The following is a 21,665-nucleotide window of genomic DNA, read 5'->3' as shown; positions in this document are numbered from 1 at the left end:
TTCTGCAGATTGATCTCTCACAAGCAAAAATATCTCCATCACATTTCTTAAAACCCTTTGGTATGCTATAAAATTTTGATCCTGTCACCCTTTAAAATAAAGTCCAGATTTCTTCCCATGAAACGCAAATCTAGTCATGAAATTCCCGCTTACAATCGTTTAACGTAGTTTTGTCACTAACAAAAAGTCTCCACATCTTGGCACGGCACCCAAATGGAATCACGGCATTCTCAGCTTCAAGCCTTTCAAATTTCATGTCCATAACAATAAAATCCAAATGCCTGAGCATGAAGTAAATTTAGACCAAGTATTTCTCATGTCGAACATCTTTAGTTTGCTCTTCGTTAGGACACAAAAGGATATAAAGCTTAAGTTCTTTTGCATAAAACCAAAATTCTTAACCATCTACATTTCCAGCTTCAGTTCCTCTTTCCTCCTTGTACTTCTCTTTAGAAAGACCGAGTTTCTCATCCCCTGACCCCAAATACATCTCAATTTTATGGTCCCTAGATCTTTGTATTTTTTTTAAATCAAGTCTCTCTGCCTGTAATTCATTAATTCCTACAGCAGTATGTCCTGATTTCTTTTTCTGGGCCAGGCACCGTGCTAGGTCCCCGATGGAAAGACACGAGTCAGCACTGCCTTGAGGGCCGGCGTCAGCAAGGGGACGAGGCCCACGCCCCCCTAGGTGAGCGAGGGGTCTCGGGGTTCAGGTGAGGGGATTCCCTCTGCACCTGGGGCGTGTCTCGTGGAGGCTCCCTCTGGGAGGGCCTGGGCATTGCTGCAGCCTCTGCGGGTCCTCTCGCTCCTCGCTTTAGGTGGTTACTATGGTCGCGCCTGCCCCAGCCCCCCGCCAGCCTGCCCGCCGCAGCCTGGGCCCTGCCTCTTCTCTGGGCTCTGCAGAAGTAATATTCTCAGTCCTTCCAATGTTGTTCTCAAACCTCATGATAATTTAAGAAATATCTGCTGCTTTGGAAAGTCCCACCTTATCAAAAAAAAAAAAGAATAAACCAGGATTTAGTACACCTGGTTTGGGTCAGAACTGCCCTTGAGGCCTTTGAGAGGGACCCTCTCCCCCCCACATCCAGAGACAGACACCCCGGCCTCACCGCATTCTGTGCCCAGAGCCTCACGGGTCAGCTCCTTGCTTGCCTCTGAGCAAGTGGCCCATTGGGTCAGGGCTGCCAACGTGTGTCTATGAAGGGCTGGGTGTGGGGGGGCGAGGGGGGGACAAATCCCTCAGCGAATACCTCTCCCTGTCAGCTCGCCTGTACAGTAAAGGAAATCTGATTTTAAAAATAGAGCCTGGAAGAGGAGATGAGAGGGTATTTAGGAGCGGAGTTGAGCCTAGGGCGGGGGGCAGGGGGTGGAAGAATTCGGGGAGAGGTGAGGTCAGGGGAGGAGGGGGTGAGAGGCGCGAGGAGCGTAGGAGGAAGGTGAAGACATGAGAAAGAGGGACAGAGAGGGCTGCCAGGGTGGGTGTCAGAGGAAGACCCCTGTCCACCTTGGCCTTCCTGTAGGCGATACTCAGAGCCCCTTGGAATTGAGGGACACAGCACCAGGTCTTAGAGGCCAAGAGGCCTCGAGGTGGATAAGCCCCCGTGGGCTCCCTCCGCCGCCTGGCCTGTGGGGACCGGGCTGGGAGTGAAGGCAGCACTGTGGGGCGGGCACGCAGGGACCCTGGGAGGCCCACAGGTTGGGGTTATTTACTTATTTTGTTGGACTCGTGTCAAAGTCAGGACAGGTCCTTGGCAGCCTAAGTCTTGGGACCCTTCTTGGCTTCCCCGGGATGGACAAGTGGCTGCTCTTCTCATTCTGCTTGCTAGTGGGGAGCGGGTGAGGGAGTGGCGGCCTCTCAGCAGTGTCCTGGGGGCCCACAAGGAGCTTGGGTTGGGACCCAGGGTCCCAGCGGGCCGTGGAGTCTGCAGAGGCTGCTGGCCTGGCATGGCTCATGTTGGGGTTCCTCACCCGGGACCCCGCCTTGTCCACTCGGTCTCTGACTTATAGCTAAGGATGACCTGGGCCACACAGGTGGGAGGCCCTTTGCTTCTTGGCCTGGAGCACCCCAGTCTCAGTCACTTCCCTCTCTTCCCCTGTGGCCCAGACAGAGGTCCTAGGTTGTCACTGTAGTGATGGCGAAACTGAGTGAGCTGGGCTGTCCCCAGGGCTTCTCCTTTAATCCCAACCACCCAGCAAGGCGGGGGCCTCCTGGAGAGGGACCCTCATCCCGTCACCTCCCCAAGCCATGGAGGTGAAGGACAGCGCCCTGCCCACAGTGCTCCCTGCTGCGTCCCTGCCCTCTTCACACTTGACTGGCAGCTCTAGGGGGCAGCTGGCTCCCTCTGCTCTGCCCAGAATAACCCTGGGAGGGAGTGTGCTGCCTGCGGGAGGGGCTGCGAGGGGGTCACGGGCCGGCGTGTCCTGCTTGTCTGCACTGCCCAAATCAGCGGGGCCAATCAGCTGCTCCCGAGGACGCTCTTGCCTTTCAAGGCAAGTGGGCAGGGACGGAGCCTGCGCCAGCTTCTTGGCATGGACGGGCACGAACCTTCCACGTGACTGTCCTCTCCTGAGCCCTCAGTTTCCCCATGTCTGCAAGGAGGGCTCGGGTGGTGGTCTTCTCGCTTTGCTCCTAGAGCTCTGGGGTTCCTGAGAGGTGCCAGAGGGGTGCCCCTGGGGAACAGAGGTGAGGCGAGGGGCTGGCCACCCCTGCCTTAGTTCCACCAGCTGCTCCTATAAATTGGGGTCCTCATATTATTTTGTTTAAACAGAGGTCCCCACATCTAAGCAACGGTTGAAAGCCAGACGACGTGGCTTCTTCTGTGTGTGTTTGTCTTGATTTTGCAGTCTGGGCTGGGTGGGGTCTCAGCGGGGACTCCCTTCCCTCTGGCCTGGAGTTCTCTTGGCTGCAGGGACAAGCCCAGGAGGCCATTGGCCTGGGACTGTGGCGATTCTTGGAGGAGGAAGGTGGGGGCTGGTGGAGCGAGGGCCGGAGAGGGAGGCAGAGGCTGGCTAACCCCACAGAGCCTCAGTTTCCCCACTTAGCAAATGGGAGGAGCACCTCCTTCTCAGGGAAGACAGGTGTGTCAAGCCCTTTGGAAACTGTGAAATGCTACGAACAAGTAAGGGATTGTTCCTGTCATTAGGACTGTGATTATTACTTCCAGAACACCCACTGTAATTGTAGCGGTCAGGATCCAGACAGCATTTCACGCATGGTGTCAACTTTAATTTTCCCATTAACCCTGTGCGGGGACAGTGCCCTGCTTTGAAAGTGAGTTAAGTGGAGTTCAGAGGGGTGAGGCGGCTGTAATTGTCAGTGGCCACCGGACCCCCCTGAGGGAGTGGCTGGTGTCTGGACCCAGCAAGGGGTGGGTGTGCCCATGGCCCAGACGGGGGCAGTCAGAATTTATTTATTAAAATTGAGGTCTTCTGCATGCCTGCTCTGTGTCGGGCATGATTCTAGCTACTCACTCCTGAAACTGGCTTTGCTCCTTACCTTATGCGATGAGGAATATTCCCCTTTACAGAGTAAAACTGAGATTTTGAAGGCTCAGTGCTGGCTTGAGCCCCCCGGGGGGAGAGGCAGAGGCAGGTTTCCAAACCAGGTTTCTCCTCCCTCCCCTGATAGACGTCCAGGGTGGGGTGGGCAGTTGCCTTTTGGGGACCCACAGGGGCCTTCGTTCCATGGTGTTGATGTGGTCAGCCTCGTGGCCCGACAGGCGGCCAGACCACAGGAGTCGGGGCCTCTGTGTGTGCCTCCATCTCCCCAAAAGGCTCGTGCTGTCATTCCCAACTCCCTTTGGCTTATTTGGTGCCAGTGAAGGGACAGGACAGCTGGCCCAGGACCTACTAATTATAGCTGCTCAAGTATCTGGACGGGGGCACCGAGTACCCCCGCCATGTCACGGTTTCTTCTCACAGACAAGCTAGTCCTTTACCCTTTCTCTCAGAGCACTGGCCCAGACGCCCGCCCCCACCAGGTGCCCCAGGGCGAGGCCAGCATGGGACCCCTGCCCCAGTCTTACCTTGGCCGCACGCGTCCAAGCAGATCTCCTCCTGTCCCGTTCGACGCGGACCTCGCTTCTTCCTGAAAAGTTACGGACTGCATTTATTTCCTGCATTGTGAAGGCGCCGTGTTTTTGACACGCGTGTGTTTTCCCCAGGAGCAGCCACGGCGCACACACAGTCCTCCAGCCTGCCCTGCTCGCTGCCTCTGCCACACGCTTCGTTTTCCACGGTGCTACCTGGCGTACCTCCGTGCTCTGGCTTGAGCGCTTGCTTCGTGCCAGGCACTCGTTTAAGCATGTTACATGTTTTAATTCTTTCAATCCTTACAACAACCCGTGAGGGTATTACTTTTAGTTGTGCCCATTTCTCAGAAGAGGCCTCTGAGGCCCTAACTGTGGGCCATGCTCACTTTGATACCTGGGACTGAGCAAGGCCTAGAGTCCCCCTGGCCTCGGCCAGTCACCAACCTCAGTGACCTCTGCACAGGGGCTTGCGTCCTGCCCTTGCCCCAAGCCCTGCTCCCGGGTTCTTGGTAACTCCCGGTTTGCTCTCCAGCAAATGCATGTGAGTTGATGTGAGTCTGGGGCCTGACCTCTGTTGGACCCTCAGGAAATAAGTCTCTTAGCTCCCTGAGCCTCAACCTCCACCCTCGACTCCGCTGCCTCCACCGGCAATCCCCTGTCTACAGGGGCCCTGTGGTGTTTTGTCCTGCCCCCTTGTGTCAGTCTGCACTTGTGAATCCTCTGTCCTGGCCTCCCTTGGCACACAGTAGGGGTCCCGGCACAAGTAGGGCTGCTGGCAGAAGGTGAGGCCTGGGGCAAGGGAGGCAAGATGCACCTTGGCCATTAAACCCAGTGAGTGGTTTCTTGTCTTCTCCCAGGTGGTGTGGAAGTGAGATGGCAGCTTTCTCCTGGAAGGAGGCAGATGCCTGGGCCAGGATGGAATCAAAGGTCTGGAGAATTTTATTTTTCTTCTTAATGTGTAAATTTAGACAATTTGCCAATTTGTAAATTCCTTAGAATGGAACTAATGAGAGCTCTTCTTTCCGCAGCTGAGGCTCACTGCCCCCTGGCTGGGCAGTGAGTCTGTGGGTTCCCGAGCCAGGGCCTGGCCTATGCCCCAGGACGGCACTCAGGCTGCGGGGGTAAGGAGCCCTCATAGGCTGACCTTGAAGGAGACCAGCATCCCAGACTCACCTAGGGCCCAGCCAGGTAGGTACGCCTTTCTCTCTTACACCTGACAGCTTCTTTTGGGAGGTAGGGCCCTAGAGGAGTGGGGGGCTTATACAACCTTAATATGGTAATATAATTTTAAAATCCAGAATAATCCTGTGACTCTTATCTGCTATATGTAACCAAGGGAGGTGTTAAAATCTATCACCGGGACATATGTGCTGGGGCTCGGGGGGTACGTGGGGGGCAGAGAGGGCAGGCTCCCCTTGGAGGAGATGCACACATGAGTAAACTCTGCCCCCTCCTCCCCCATAGGACCGGGACAGCATTTTTCAAGTGTTGCCATGATGCCTTCCATGAAATAAGATATAAAATGCTTGGCACATCATGGGTACTCAGCACATGTACAAATGGCTCTCGTTTTAGGCGCATCTGTCTCCCAAACATCCTTTTGAAAACCCTTCTCAATTTTTAGAATCCAGAGGGAAGACGAAGGGAGCAGGGTTGGGTGAGGAAGGAGGGCAGCGTTCAGGTCCAGAGGGCATTTTTTGAGGTGACTATATATCTTTAATTGGCATTGCCTGGGTTTACGTGGGCTTCCAGAGGAGGGGACTATGTGTCTCCACGTGGAATTACCCCAGCCTGGAGGTAACCTCAGTCTGGGTACTGCATTTTATTTTTATTTATCATAAAAATATTCTGTATTTGCAAAACTGTGACAGTCACCTCAAGGTATTCACAAGGACCAAAGCCGGTCCAAAATAAAATGCTATGTAATAAACAGCAGGACCTCGCGTGCGGGAAAGGCCATTAAGAGCTGGGCACGCGGGCCAGGGACTGGCTAACCTGTCTCACATTTCTTCTGCGCAAAGTCATGGTTGAAAATAGGTCTCCCCTGGCAGCGGGGAAAGAAGGCCTTGCCTGCCTCAGCTCAGTGAGATGAGAGGCGGCGAACCAGTTAACCCGTTAGTGGCCTGTGCAGAGGGAGGCCGGCAGGGAGCAGGATGGGGCTGCAGACCCACTGGGGTTTATAGCTGGTTTGATTTTGTGTTCTTGGTGTCTCTGAGCATTGCTGTCTTTTCTCCATAGATGGGAGTGTGATCATCACAGCCTCGTCACATGCTTAGTCCCGTGCCTGCTCTGGGATTCTGACAGCCTGTGACAGCTGCAGGGGGCCTGAAGCTTAATGCGCAAGCAGGATTTGGGGTGCCTTGGGGAGAGAGGGGCTTCTGATGGGGAGTCATGGCACAATACGCTGCCCTGGACCCGGGGGTGGGCTAGGAAGGACGGAGACCAGCAGGGCTGCTCCCTGTTGTCCTGGAACTTGCAGGTTAGAAACACCAGCGCCATTAGCCGCAGCCCCTCCGGGTTAGAATCGAGGTGGAAGCATGGCAGTTGTGTGTGTCGAACAGGATCGAGCTGTCAGGGGACACTGCAAAGCCCCAGCCCTTTGCCAGCAAGCCTGCCCAGCCATTAACACATGCGAGCTGCCAGGGCCACAGCTCTAGAGGCCCGTGTCCCCTTCGCCTGGACCTATCCCATGTCACATTCCCCCGAGTTCTCATTCCAGTTGGGTAATCACCAAGAACAGGGGCCAGGGCATTAGCTTTCGGGTCCTCTTAAAGACCAAAAAGGAAAGCACTCCCCCATGGGTGCATTGCAGACACCCGCTGGGCAGGAGGGATTTGGGGCTGCGGGTGGTGAAATCACAGCCCTAGGCACACACCTGCTGGCCCCATGTCACCGACAGGCAGCTTGGAGGCCCGGGGCTCCTGCTTTAGAGCATATAATATATATATATATATAAAGATCTTTGCCATAAAATAAATCCCCTGTGTCTGCAGAACTCGATTTGGGCATATGTGCCTACTCTCAATCCGTCAGCTAACGTGCTTTTTTCTTTGTATTTGTAAAAACAGAAACAAAAACAAAAACCAAGCCCTACAAACAAACAAAACCCCACACAAAATGTTTATTTTAAGTATGCGAGAAATGCATTGATAATTAATATATTCATTAGTAAAAGTCATACATTGCAGATAAAGCTGAAGCCATCTCTAGCCTTCCTCAGCCCCAGCCTCCCCTCGCCCCCCACATTAACTGCTATTCCAAGTTTCAGGTGTCTGGTTCTCGGTATTCTGTGCATTTGCATATGCATTTAAATATATCTCTAAAATATATCACTCTATTTACTTTTTACATAAACTACATCACAGTGTACATTTCCTTTTGCAGCAGCTTGTTTTTCTTCCCTCAAGAATCTGCTTGGAGATAATAAAGATCAACGCCGTTCCTCGTAACAACACTTCAGCATCCTGTAATCTGCACACCCCAGCGTCCATTTAACCACCTCAGTGTGTCATGAAAGCCCCAGGTCCTCTGCCCCACTGGGGGCGGATAGTGGAGGCAGGTGTAAGTAATTGCTGAGATCTGGATTTGGGGAGTGGGCTCACGAGTGTTTATGACAATATTACAAATGAATATACGAGTGCATAAATTAGCAAAATAAAAGGGGACATTTCTGGACCAATGATGAGACAGTGTTTATGAACAAAGGCTCATGATTAATCCAGTTCTGCACAAAATACTGAGGTCCATTCAAAGACAATAGGTCTCGGCTGTTTCATTCTTTTTAAGAGCTATTTAATATTCCGGGGTATGTATGCACCAGTGTTGATTGTACCCTCCTCTGTTGCTAAAAATCCCAGCTGAAAGTGCTCTGAGGAGGGAGAGTATGTGCAGACACAAGCTTTAAGTCCTAGTTGTCAGGGTGGGTCATAGGTTCATGAGTGCTCATTACATTATTTAAAAATATAAATAAAAATGAACACATAAAATCAACGTGGTCCTTGCATAGATCAATGAAGAGGGCATGTCACAAATCAAGGTTTTAATTAATATGACTCTGTTCAACTCATGCTCGATAAAAAAGATCTAAGCTGTTTCCATTTTTTTGTTACTATTAACAACACTGCAGTGAGCATTCCTGTAGCTAAATCTGTAAACAAGTACCTGACTATTCCGTGTTGCGCAGCTTCATGGAGGTGGGAGAGTGGGTTAAATGGTTTGTAAAAGTTTATTTTCATTGAGTGATCTTTCTAAAATGGCATTTTGACTTTGTTACTGTCTTACTTAAAATCCTTCATCTGACTTCCTGGAGTTTCAGGGACACGGTCCAGAAAATAAAAAGCCTTCGCCTAGCATGTGAGACCCTTCAGGGTCTGGTCTGGCTCGACACTCGCCAACCTTCTGCCTCCCCCACTCCCCGGCTGCCTCTCCTCTCGGTGGGGCTCCCTGCTTTCTACATTATGGAGCCTGGCTGTGCCTTTTTGGCAGTTTCTCCTTGGCCTTCAAAAGAAGGCTTGAAATATTCCTGATGGGGACCCCCAAGTTAGATGTGCCCCCTGAAACACCTCGTTCAAAAGTCCACCAAAGCCCTATACCTGGAATTGTGATGCTCACTGCCCATTTTGCCTAGTTTAAGAGAATGTTTTGCATTTTTGTAGAATTGACAAAACTGGCCAAATGTTAATCGCTGCCTTTCTTTTATCCCTTTCCAGAAGCCCCTGGCTTCTCTGTGTAGCCTGGATCCAACTCCTCCTAACTGACAACCTCCTCCTATTGTCTCCTGCACCGATGGATGGTGTCAGAAGATCCTGTCTGCTCTGTGGCGCTGGGTGAGTCGGCAGAGCGCTGGTGACACCGCAAACACCCATCTGGGTGGGGCCGAGCTAGCCCCCTGCTGCCCTAAACTGCTCTCAGGGTCTCCGTGTTGGAGTTTTCATGATGAATTTGGGCATAATTACAGCCTGGAAATGGCTGATTCCATCGTTCACGGCTCACTCCTTGCCAGAGGCAAACGTAGGAAAAGGCACGTGATGGCTGGAGTGATGTGAGGGGCTCTGGGGAGAGGACAGGGCTGAGAGTGGGTGCTTCCCTCTTTGGGACAGAGTCATGTTCTAGAAGGAGCACAGCCTTTGGGGGAGAGGGGCTATGAGACCAAGTCAGTGTCACCCTCCGGAGCAGAAGACTTTATCTGCCTGTCAGGAGGCACAGGAGTCACCAGCAGTGTTTGGGGTCCTAGTCCCTCCCCCCTCCCCCAACGGGGGAAGCCAGCTACAGAGCAGGCATGGAGCTGTGTGTCCTTGGCAAATCCCCAAGTATTTCTGTGCCTTGGTTTCCTGGTATTGAAAAAAAAAATCATAATCTCTCTCATACAGGGCTATTGTGATCTCAATGAGAAAATATCGCAAGTAATCAGCCAGCACGGTAGCCAGCACATGGAACCCGCAGTAGCTTTCCCATCTCATCCCCACCATATGCTGAAACCCCCACCCCAGACAGGCGGCAGCTCCTTTCAGAGCAGGGAGACCAGAGGAAAACAACAAGGCCAGAGGGAATGTGAGGGGGCGGGGGATGAAGGCCACCGCTGCTGGGCTCTCCTGCCCCACCCCAGACACCCCCCCAGGGGACACGTGTGCCTCTTGCAACACCTGGGGGCTGGGGACAGGGCTGTCCCCGCTGGTATTAATTGGGTTCTCCTGAAAAGTTTGGAGAGAGTTTATTTTATTTTTATATAAATATATATGAAAAGTCAGACTGCTCTTCGGGCAGATTTTTTAGGCTCATATTTTATAGGCTTTGGCAAGGGTGGCTCGGAAGGAACAGTGGTTACAGTCTCCAGAGGTTAATAATTCCTGGAAAAACTTCTGGCTAAACCTGACTTCTCCTACATTTCACAAAAAATTCTCCCTGGGCCGGGCCCAGTCTAAATGAGCTTTTTGTGTGTCGGCACAGTCTTACCTAGTGAAAGTATGACTTGCATGTTGTCTTTTACACAAAAGTGAACCTCCTTGGCTGCCATGCACAAAGGCTCCTCTCTCCTAAATTTTTGATTTATTTACTCTGGCGTGTGAGCCGAGTCGGGCACATGTCTTGCACAGGGCATACTTCTCTGCGGCCATTTGCAGAGCTTCCCAGGTCTGTGCAATTTAACCCTGTGTTTCATGCCGAAAGGCCCTCTCCTAACGTCCTTGTGCATGGCTCTATTTGTGCCTGGAGCCAAAGGAACTACGAGTGGGAGGGGCTGAAGGGTTTGCAGCCCTGTGGCCTCCGCCTCTGGCTAGGGATTTGAGGAGGTGAGTTTTTACATCTGCGCCACAGCTCCTCAGAACTGCGCCACCAGCTACCCCCCGCCAGAAATCTTTATTCACAAAACCTCACACGTGGGCGCCTGCTTGTTCCACATCCTGCATAGCTCCCCCTTCCCCTCCAAGTACTGCTGCGGGGAGAGTAACACGCATGTAAATGTCACTTTACCAAACATATTCACATCAACAATTTCAAATCAATCCTTTAATAGGTTAAAACAACAGCAACAACAAAAACCGGCAAAACCCAAGGCTCTGAGAAAGCAAACCATTTTCCCCAAAAGGCTCTCTGTGCCTAATTGCGCAGCTGGCAGTCTGTCTGTCTGTCAGCCAGGCAGCCGACAAGCCAGCCTGTGCTCTCCACCTGCAACACGATGCTGCCCCCGCTCGGCGGGTCACAGCAGCTGTGGCGACCCCAGGCTGACAGATGGATTTGTCAGGGGCAGGGCAATTAGGCAGCAGCAGCCAGGGCTCTGTCCCAGAGAATGGCTGCCCTTCGTGAAATCTTTCTGCCCCACAGAGGTGCATCTCTGCCCCTGAGGATTAGCCAGGAACCCCAGCCAGCCTCGCAGCCAGCCCGTGCTCGCGTGTGCATGCATGCGCACGTACACACACACATCACACACACACACATGCTGAGTGCCTGCACTGGGAACAAAGACGAGAAAACACCTTTAGAAACAGCAGAACAGAGGCTTGTCTAGCAGAGGCCCTTGATAAAGGCCTGTCCACCCACAGTCCCTGGGAGCTGAGCCCCCATCAATGGGCCAGGAGGGGCAGCACCTGCCTCCAGTGTGGGCTGTATTCATCATCATACAGACCCCCAGCCCCGTCGCTGGGCAAGGGGGCCTTCACCAGTCCCTGGAGCATCGAAGTCACAGTGCAGCAGCTGGCCGAGTCCATGGCTACTGCCCAGAACAGGGCACTGCTCTTTCCCTACCTGGTCAGCCCCTCCCTCTGCTTCTTCCACCACTTTGCCAGACTGTTGCCCCAGAGAGGGCACAGGCTAGTCTTCCTGGGCCTGGGAGCTGGGGCAGGCACTTGGCCACTGCAGTCGGCCCAGCCCTTGACAGGGGAGTTGGCTGCAGAACAGCCCCCACCTCCTCGCCCCTGCACCGAGCACTCACCCCGCATTCTCCACTCCTCTCCCTGGTTGCCCCCCTGGGACAGAGGCACCCCGCTAACCATCCCTGTGCCTTTGCCATTTAGCCCAGGTCAAGCTGCTTGGGAAAGGTCGCGCATCCTTGCCCTGACCCCAGCCTGCTCCTCTCCGGCCAACCCTACTTGCTTGCTTGGGACTTAGCACTGTAGGAGCTTCTTAAAGCCCTAGACGTGGGCTGCCAGCCTGGGAAGGCAGCTGTGCTGCATCCTCCTCAGCCAAGTACCAGCCTGTCTCCCTCTGCTTGGATGCCTCCTGTGACAGGGAGCTCCCTCTCTCCCCAAGCATCCTGCTCGAGGCTTGCACACTGACCTGCTTTCTGAGCCCTCCCCTGCCTTCTGCATCTGCCTGCGTGGCTCTGTGGCAGCCCCCTCACCCCTCTGCCCTCAGATCTTTGTAGGCTGCAAGCTCATTCTCTTTTCAGTCCTCTCTTTTCTGTGCTCAAGAGTAAAACCCCCATCGTCCATGGGAACGGGTTTGGGGGCCCTCTCCACCTGCCCTTTGGGCCTGGAATGGAGTCCTTTGCTCTGCTGTTCTGCCAGGAGCCCAGGGGAGGGCGTGGTGTTCCCCTCCAGAGGCCGGCTGCTCTGTGTGTATCTGTTAACAGCTTCTGAGCCCTCTCGGGGTTTTTACGGCCCCTTTTCCAGTTGCCAGGGAAAATGGTCTCTAAGCAAACCCCCTGCCTTTCGGTAGGAGCTGCTGGCCTCCCGGCCAGCCTCAGCAGCCCCGCAGCAGAGCAGGCAGCCGCAGCGGGGCTGGGGGCTGGGGGCTTCCCGAGCCAGACAGACTGGCTCGACTCCCCACTCTCCTGCTGCGAGACCACGGCAATTCCCTTTACTTTTCAGTCTCAGCTTCTCCCCTGTGAAATGGAGATGAGAGTTTCTCCTCCGTCACAGGCTTGAAGTAAGGACTAAATGAGATCAGAGTAGCCCAGCACACATCAGACACTTCATAAATGCTTGTGGAGTACATGGTGGGACCCAGGGAGGGAGGGACGAATGTAACAAGTGTCTCGAGAGAAAACAGTCTGGCCTTTCAAGACCCTGCTCAGAATACAAACGGGAACCTCTCCTGGCAGAGTCCCCTCTGCCGGCTTAATCGCGCAAATCAAGTCAGCCGGAGGCAGCCCCTGGCCTAGGGAACTCGCAGTAGACGCAGCAGGCAGCAGAAATGACGTTTAGAGCCCACATCTGCATTTAATAGACCAAGAATTTGCATTGTATATAACAGCACGAGGGGCACAGCATAAAGGCATAAAGGAACATTTTTCCCTGTCACTTCCTTGAAGGGCCAGCTTAGACAGGGAAGGGTCTGGGGAAGAGAGACCCATCGGGGTCCAGGCATCCCATAGACTGTGGGGCACAGACATCCATCCATGCACTCACTCTCCAAACCACCGCAGTGCACCTACCTTCCCCGGGCCCAGTCCCAAGTGAGAAGCTGGGGATGAAGGGATGCCAGTCGGCTGCCTGACTGTCCTCAAGGCTCAGTCAGTCTGGTGGGGGAAACAAACAGGGAACAAGTCACTATAAATAAAGGTGATCAAGGGGGGACGAAGACAGTTGAGATTTATGGAGCCCCATCTAGGAGCCAACTCCTGAGCTGGGCTGGCTGCACCGGACTCACCCGAGCAGTAACCCTGACCATTAGTCTCATGATCCCCATTTGATTGATGTAGAAACTGAGGCACAGGAAGGTGAAGTCCCACACTCACCGTCTCTCAGCCGGTGTGAGGTCGGGCCAGGATGGAACCCCAGGCTCTCCGAGGCTCCCCACCACACCCTGCTGCTGATGACTGCTCAGTGAGGCTGTGCCGAGTGCTGGGGGGTGTGGGTGGGCAGGGGATGGATTGATTAGTTATAAGCACCTCCCAGCAGTGCTTGAGATCCCAGCTCCTCTGTGGCCCAATCCGTTTGAAGGGCAGATTCAAAATTAGGTGGTAGCACCTATGGGCAGAGACTTATGAAAATGGCATTATTAACCTGATGTGGAGAGGGCTCTGCCTGTCTGCAAGCAGATTGCAGAGACAGACGGAGGGGGCTGGGGTTTGTCTGTGTGGACAGTGAGTTAGAGTGGATGGACAACATCCAGGGGCCCTCCATGGCTTCCGGTTGGGGAGAACCAGATCTACAGGGGTTGGGACTTGCCAACTGGGAGGGGAAGGAGGGACACGTTTTCAGGGCAGTTTCCTCACTCAGGGAAATACCCCAAGCTGGACCCCCTGCGGGAGGGTCCCCAGCCCTTGCTCTGACGCAGACAGGGACTGTGAGCCTCCCTGCGCCTCAGTTTCCCATCTGTGAGCTAGAGATGGAAACCAAACGTCAGGGCAAGAAAAGCCCTTGTTCCCAAGACCCTTCCCGCCCCCACACTCTCCCCCACCACCACTATTATGGTTGCCAGACACCTGTCTGCTTGTCCAAGCAATATTCAACAGGAGGGCTCCTTCAGGGAGGGAGGAGGGGGAGCTGTGGGTGGGGAGAGGGGAAAGGAGAGGTGCCCCCCACCCCAGAGCCAGCTGAGCAGACTTCTGCATCGGGCAGGACTTGGGCCACTGAAGATTGTGCCAACTCACGGTGCGGGTGCGGTGGAATCAGACAGTCTGAATTCTTCAGACACCAGCCAAGAGTCTGTGGCGCCCCCACGTGCCACAAGGGGGCTGCCTGGGCCACATTTGGAGGCCGTAAAGTGAGGAGGGGGACAGCCCAGAGGGACGGGCGCTCTTGCTTTTGCGGCGGCGCTTTTCGTTGCGAGCGGCGGGGCGGGCGACCCCCGCGGGCGACCCCGGCAGGCGCGGGCGGGGCGGGGCAGGGCAGGGCGTTGTGGGGGCCCCCCGGCCCCCTCCCGCGGCGCCCCTGCAATGCAGCAGGCTGCGGCTGTCCGGCGCGGTCCTGTCCGGCGCCGCTTTCCAAAGTGCGCCCGAGCGAGGGAGCGAGCATGCGGGCGGCGCGGTGGCCCGGCGCCCGGGAAGCCGAGCGGCAAAGTGGGGGTGGTGGCCGGGGGGCGAGGCGCGGACGTGGACCCCGTCGCCGGGTCCGTGCGCGGCGCCGGGGGGCGTGGAGAAGAGGTGGGCAGACATACGGAGGAGAGGGGCTGAGGCAGCTTGGCACACAGTTTTAAAAGCACCAACTCTCGTCTTTCAAAAAAGCAAAACAAAACAAAAGCTAAATTAAAAAAAAAAGTGTTTGAAAGCTAGACAGCTGACTCCTTCCCAGCTCTAGGGTCTTCCTTCAGCCGAACTGACGACAGCGCTGTCCCGGGAGCCAGACTGGGGCCAGGGTGGGGAAGGACTCCTCAGGTGGCCCACTCTGCCTTGAGGACAAGTACCCTCCGCCCTGCTCGAGCCGGGACGGCCGCGGGGGTCGGTCCCGGAGAGCTTGCACGGGGCTGGAGGGTCTGGGGGCAGCTGGCGGGTCCCCTCTCATTCTCCTCAGTCCCCTGATTTGGATGATTTGCTCCCCCCGCATTTGTCCCCTGTGAATCAGCTCCCTGATGCTCCCCGAGATTCAGCTTGTATCCCAGGCCCCTTTGCTCTTCTAAATGGCTCCCCACGCCCCCTCTTCTCCTACAGTTTATTTTTACTTGTTGATTTAAAAAACCTTTTATTATGGGAAATTTCAAACAACACAAAAGTAGAGAAAATAGTACATTTTTTTTTTTTTACCACAATTAACACAGTTTTCATATTGCCATCCCCCAGATACAGTCCCCATCAAATCCTGGCCCCTCTTGTTCTGTCTAAATCCCAAACTGTCCCCCTACTCCCACTTCCCCATCCCTTACCCCCGGAAATATTTTGAAGCAGATTCCAAGCACCATATTGTTTCCCCTTGAGCATTTTTCAGTTCGTATCTTTAAAAAAGAAGCTTTCCTTTCCTAAAAATACAACCACAACACCCTTATCACAGTTAAAAAATTAGCAGCATTTCCTTAATGTCATCCAACATCAATCCAGCATTCAAATATCCCTGATTGACTCATAAATTTCTTTTCCAGTTGGCTTGTTCAAGTCAGCGTTCAAACTATCTCCTGCACTTTCAAGGGGCACTGGGGTTCTCCAAGGTAAGCACAGCTACGAATTCAGGCGTTTGATTGTCTGTCCTGGCCTTAAATGAGAAACCTAACCTCAGTGAACCTCAAGTTTTTCCACTGAAAATGGGACAAGTTCTGGGTCTTTCCTAGGGTCACTGAGACGGTTAGAGCATTAGCCCATGAAGCTCCTAGCCCCATGTCTAATACATCATAGTCACTAAGCAAACAGTAGCCGCTAGATTTTCTCTTTTTCTGGGAAACCTCTAAAGGAGAGGTGGGCTGGGGTAGGCAAAACAGAGCTGGCTGTCATCCACAGAACAAAAGGCTCCTGGCAATGCAGGCCCCCCCCCGAGTGATTAAGACAGTACGTGCACCACATCCCAAGAAGGGCAGCCTGCAGTCTGGGGGGCTGGGTCTGCATGGACCTCCTGGCTCACAACTCAGCTGCCTGACAGCAGGTCCCTTGTGACCTGGGACCAACAGGGGACCCCACCAAGTGCCTATCCACTAGATGGCACTCTGTGCTGTGAGTCCAGGAGGGACCACTACCCTAAGGAGCTCTGGCCACAGCCCAGCTCTGGGTGCCACAGAGGGACGCACACCACTGAAACAGTGCAGATAATTTCTAAAAAGCATTTCTCAATATGTCATGCAAGATGTAGCATTTTTTGCCCTGCATAAATCCTAACCAGAGTTTGAAGCAGAAGCAGAGGGAGTGAACATTTAATGACCATTTGCTGAGGCCAGGCACTGATATGCCCACTCTCTTTTTAAATTCTCACCCCAGCTACATCTGATATTCTGTTAATTTACAGATGAGAGGACTCTGAGAGGTTAATGATTTGCCCAATATCGGCTAGGAAGCAGGACCCAGGATTCCGACCCAGGTTTGTCTGATTCTTCTACAAAATTGAGAAGCGCAAGGATAGATGTTAGGTCTGATGGATGGATGGATGCCTGCACAAGGTGCATGAGTAGATGGTGATGGCTGGCTGGCTGATGGATGCTGATAAGATGAGTGAATTAATTAAAGTGCAGATGGTGGATGGATAGATGAATGAGAGAAAATAGTTTCTCACCAAGATCAAAGGCTTACTTGATCTGCGAAGAGAGGTTTCCTCTGAATGGAGCTTGCTGGTGAAGCTCCTGCTGTCTGTCCTGCCTTTCAATGCCCTGACTGGCTCAGGTGGCTCTGGGACAACAGGTGGTCTGCCAGCTCTCTGGGACCAAGCCCTAGCAGTGTTGCTGGAGCTGCTCAGTGGGAGCTCTGAGCCTCTGCTGCTTTCACACAGTGATGAGGAACAGCAGGCAGCTCCCTTTCCACTGGCTCTCCTGGATGACTAAGCCCTGAGCCCCAACTGCATGCTCAGCCCTTTGCCAGTATTGGCATAATTTTATCTCCTCTAAATCATCACAGCCACCCTCCATGATAGCAATTGCCATTCCCAGTTAAGAGAAAGGGAAACTGAGGTTTGGGAATCATAAATGACTTGTCCAAAATCATATGGGAAGCAAATGCAACCCAGGATTTGAACTCTAGTCTTCTTTCCCTCCAAACACATATCCTCAACCTATTTATTTCCTTTCTTCATGACTTTGTCTGAAAAAATCTGTACTCCTTGGGGTTCACCCATGTCAGACTCACCCTCCTGGTCTGTCAGTGAGCTAAACTTCTTGTCCAATCAAATCCAAGTTTATTTCTCAAGTAACATCTTCTCTAGTGTATCCTATTTGTAATTATCACTCAGACAAGGGCCACACATACCAGTGGCATCCTGCAGTGCAATTAATCAAGTCAAATAAAATTTCTGATATTTCATGTTCTCACTGAATGGTAATGAAAGTAGATGTAAAAATGACTTCAGAGCCTGAAGGCATGCAAGGCAAGAAGGGAGGGGACCAGAGAGAGGGCTGAATGGTAAATCGGTAAGCCTTCCTGCAGACCTGGCTTAAATTTAGCGGATGTGTTCTGAGAACCCACTTGGAGGCTAAGCTCTGTTATGTACATTCCAGATGCTGAAGTTTCAGTCCCAGCTCTGCCATTTACTAGTTCTGTGAGTTTGGACAAGGTATTGAACCTCAATGCCTCAGTTTCTTCAGTTGTAGTATGAAAATGCCAATAGTATCTTCCTAATGGGTACTTGAAGATTAAATGAGGCAAACATAAAGTGCTTTAAAAAGTGCTTTCCATTTGGTGAGCACTCAATAAATATTTAATCATTATTAAAATTATAACTGTTATAACTATTTTCATTGAGATGTGATTTAATGTCTTTGGCTAGTAAGAATTATTACCCACATTTTACAGATAGCTGAATAGATGCTCAGAGAGGCATATGAGTTTGCCTTTGGAGAGTGAATCAGTGAGAAAGAAACACAAATATAAATTTAAAACTAGAAGATTTTAGTTCTGGTTATGGAAATAAGGGTTACATACAGCAAATGGACATGATCTACCTAAGGAAAGATTAAGCCCTAGAATAGGTAAGACTCCCTTGCAGGAATTTCCTTGGAGTATAGGGAGCTATGCAGGTCTTGGATGGGAGCTGGGGAGAAGCTGAGAAGGTGAAGAGCAAGATGAGTCATTAAAACTCTCTTCATTGATGTTTCTGAAGTTGAAGTTAGATAAACTTCATGGTTTTTAGAAGTAGTGGGCAAGGTTACCCAGTTCCCATATAAGAACTCACCAAACTTCTTTCTCTACTTGATTTTAGTGGTAAGAAAATGGCCACTTTAGAAATGTCTCTTGTCTGGATCTTTTGAGGGTGGCCAGTTGGAACAATTCTGAGTCTCACACCACGTGGGGCATGAAGACTGGGTGACCTCTTCCTGTTCCTGGGGCAGAACATTTGTAAGTTGAGCTTAGGTGGCTTGTGGTTGCATGTGGCAGTGGTCCTGGGGGGTGCACTTGGGTACGCTAGCAGCCAGGTGGAAGGAGATGGGTTTAGCATTGGTGCTGCCTTGTGGGTAGTGCTGACTGTAAGCTGTGGTCACAGCCTGGCCTGACTGTAGAATCTGTGCAAGTCCTGGGGGTACTGTTGCCACTGCAGCTCCTCTAGGAAGGACAGTTTGCTTATTCACCCAGGACTAATCGTGTGCCCTGGAGATTCTCTCTGCTCCTGGGGCTGCCCTTTGCATCTACCATGTACATGCATTCACAGACGGACACTGGGACACCAATGACACCTTGGGACTAAGTGGGCATGGTGGACTCTGGGGCCAGACTGCCCATGTTCGCGCCTGGCCACCATCTTCCTTGCTGTGTGGCCACTTACAAGTCACTTAACTTTTCTGAGGCTCAGTTTCCTTGTGTGTAAAATAGAACTAATAATATCTTTACTCAGATATCACCGTCTCAGCGAGGGTTTCTCTCTCCCTCTCATTACTCCATCCCTTTCCCTGCTTTGTTTTTCTCTCTAGTTCCTACCACCATCTCCTATCCCACATGTTATACTCATTTATTTTCAGTATTGTCCACGTCTCCACCCACAGGGATGTTAATTCTCAGAGGAGGGGGATTTTGTCTGTTTTGTTCACTGCTATATCCCCAACACCCAGACCCAGTGCCTGGTACAAAGCACATGCTCAAAACTTTTTTGGGGGAGGTAAAAAAAAAAGAAATGCTGTTGCATTGTAGTCACTCAAGAGGAGTGTTGACGTATGCAAAGCAGGCAGCATGGTGCTTCGTACAGAGTATGCATTCAATAAATATTGGCTAATTGTGATTATTATGTCTCATTCACAGGACTATTGTGAGACTCAAACGAGATAATGTATGCTAAAGCATGCTGTGAACACTACGTGCTGTGTACAGGAGGTACAATATTAATGATCCCTGCTGCTCGGAGGGAACTTACACTTAAATGTTATGGTTTCCATTTTCACACCACCTGGGAGGGAGGGAAGGCTGGTAGGGGTTATTGCCACCTGTCACTCGGTGTGGGGAAGGGCTTTGCCCAGGATCCCGCCATGGAATAAAGCAAAGGCAGGAGCTGTACTGCAGCCTCGAAGTCTTTCCATGACTCCCTCAAGAAAGTTCCCAGATGGGTATGTTTATGTCCATATGACATTATACAAGCACACACGATACAGAGAATTATATTCACGTCTCTGGGGCGCTCTGAGGCCATCGTGCTGTACTTGCCCAGGCCAGTCTGGGAGGGCAGGAAGGAAACGGGCTGTGGATTGTCAGCACAGGCCATAGTGAGCCTCTTTTGGTTTCTAGGAAACAATTTGAACATTGAGAATCTCATGGTGTAGATTCTCTGGAGAATAGCCCCATTTCGTGAAATGACTTTTCATTTCCAAATCGCATCCCTTAGTTGGGTTTCTATTTACCTGGGCACTTGTTTAAGCTTTGATGCTGTGTCCGAAAAAAGCAGATCCCAACAATTTCCTGCCGGAGGCCCATCCTTCCTGAAGCCCTGGGCTTGGCCTGAGCATCAAGATAATTCTTTTTTTTTTTTTTTAATCAAGCTGGGGAATGTTTGGCCAGTGGGGTGTGCGGCATGGGGGTGGGGGAGGGGCAGGGTGCGCACAGGGTGGGCGGCGTGGAGGAATGGTCCGTAGTCCAGTTCTTCCTCAGTTGGACCCCCGAGGGTGTTGCTGTCCTCATTCTACAAATCGCACAAGTCGGGGCACAAGACAGAGAGGCCAGGTCACGTCCCTGCAGTTACACAGCTCATGAGTGCCTGCTGGGGTGGAACCTGGTCTGTCTGTCTGTCTAGCACCACGGCTCTGGCGCCGCTTCGGAGGGAGCACGGGTCCGGGCTCCGAGATGGGGGTACGGGGGTTACCTGTTTGCCATTGGCATGAGAATAAGACGTAACTGTGCTTGGGGATTAGTGCTGTGACTATCTTGCAGATGGGGAAACAGGCACAGAGAGGTTAGTTAGCTTTCCCAACACTGCCCGGCTAGTCAGGGGCTGAGGCTGGATCTGGGAGGTGGGCGTTGTGGGAGCACAGGTGGGGCTGGCACCTTGATCTAGGTTTGAGCTCGTGTACCCACCTCTCCTACCAGCAGGTGTGCTTTTCAGTCAAGCTTGTGTGTTTCACCCTCTCCCTTGACCCCCTTTTCATCTCTCAGCTGAAAACTGCAGAAGCCGAGCAAGCCATTGACCCACGCAAAGTATCTTTTAAAAGAGGCCAATATGTGTTAAAACCTTACACAGGTGTAGGATGAAGGCGAGGCGGGGCCCCCAGTGGTCATTGCCATGGGTGGTTCTAGCAACGCCAAGAACAAGGCGAGAGTGGGTCGTAAACCAAGGAGGGCAATTAATTCCCCACAACTGAGGGGCTTAAAAAGAAAGATCAGAGCAGTTTGTGGCTGGTTAATTTTATTACTAAAAATAAAAGCATGAAGAAATAATGTAATAAAGGCTGTGAATGGTACAATTCTGAGAATGTGTTCTGAACAAGGGATTATGACTAAACCAGGTCTGGTAACCTGATATTAACAAACAAAAAAGACCTCATAGGCCATTTTCTCCCTTGTACTGGGCTTTATGTCCCACAGAATGGGCACACTGGGGCCCCTCTGCCACGGCAGGGACTGCAGACAATAAAACCGGGCTTCATGGTGCTCACTGAACAGTTACAAATGAATGAATGCATAAATAAAACTAAAGAGAGCCAAGGCCAAGCCTGGACCAGTGATGACAGTGGTCCCCCCCACCCCCGCTTTATAGAGATATTAATTGACAAATAAATATTGTATATATTTAAGTTGTACAATGTGATGTTTTGATATATACGTTGTGAAATGATTATCTCAATCAAGATAATTAACATATCCATCCCCTCAGACAGCTATCTTTTTTTGCATGTGTGGTAACCATAGTTAAGATCTGCTCTCTTAGCAAATTTCAAGTGCATGATATGTTATTGTTACCTATGGTCACTGGCTCTACATCAGCTGTCCAGAACTTACTCATCTTACAACTGAAAGTTTGCACCCTTTGACCAATATCTCCCCGTTTTCCTCATCCCCAACCCCCGGTAACTACCTCTCTGCTCTCAGTTTCCATGTGGTTATTAAAAAGCAAAACCCAACAAGTGCTAGGCTGTTGAGGCTCTGTGTTGGAAGCATATCAATGGGTGGATAGGATAGTCTTTGCTCTTGGGCTGAATGGTGGCTTCAATTGTATT

The 21,665-nt window shown here is 51.9% G+C and overlaps 1 long non-coding RNA gene and 1 other non-coding gene across 2 annotated transcripts; both read left to right on the top strand.

Moving 5' to 3' along the window:
• Positions 1–5,150: 5,150 nt before the first annotated feature.
• LOC123640079 lies at positions 5,151–7,481 on the top strand. The gene is made up of 3 exons (XR_006735868.1): positions 5,151–5,219; positions 6,270–6,386; positions 7,416–7,481. It is a non-coding gene; the product is annotated as an uncharacterized LOC123640079 (long non-coding RNA).
• Positions 7,482–7,702: 221 nt separating this feature from the next.
• On the top strand, positions 7,703–7,779 carry LOC123630916. Its single transcript, XR_006732847.1, has one exon. It is a non-coding gene; the product is annotated as a small nucleolar RNA SNORD112 (small nucleolar RNA).
• Positions 7,780–21,665: the final 13,886 nt, after the last annotated feature.

Source organism: Lemur catta, chromosome 1 (assembly GCF_020740605.2).
Source record: "Lemur catta isolate mLemCat1 chromosome 1, mLemCat1.pri, whole genome shotgun sequence".
NCBI classification, from domain to species: domain Eukaryota; kingdom Metazoa; phylum Chordata; class Mammalia; order Primates; family Lemuridae; genus Lemur; species Lemur catta.
This window is presented reverse-complemented; position numbering and strand designations above follow the sequence as displayed.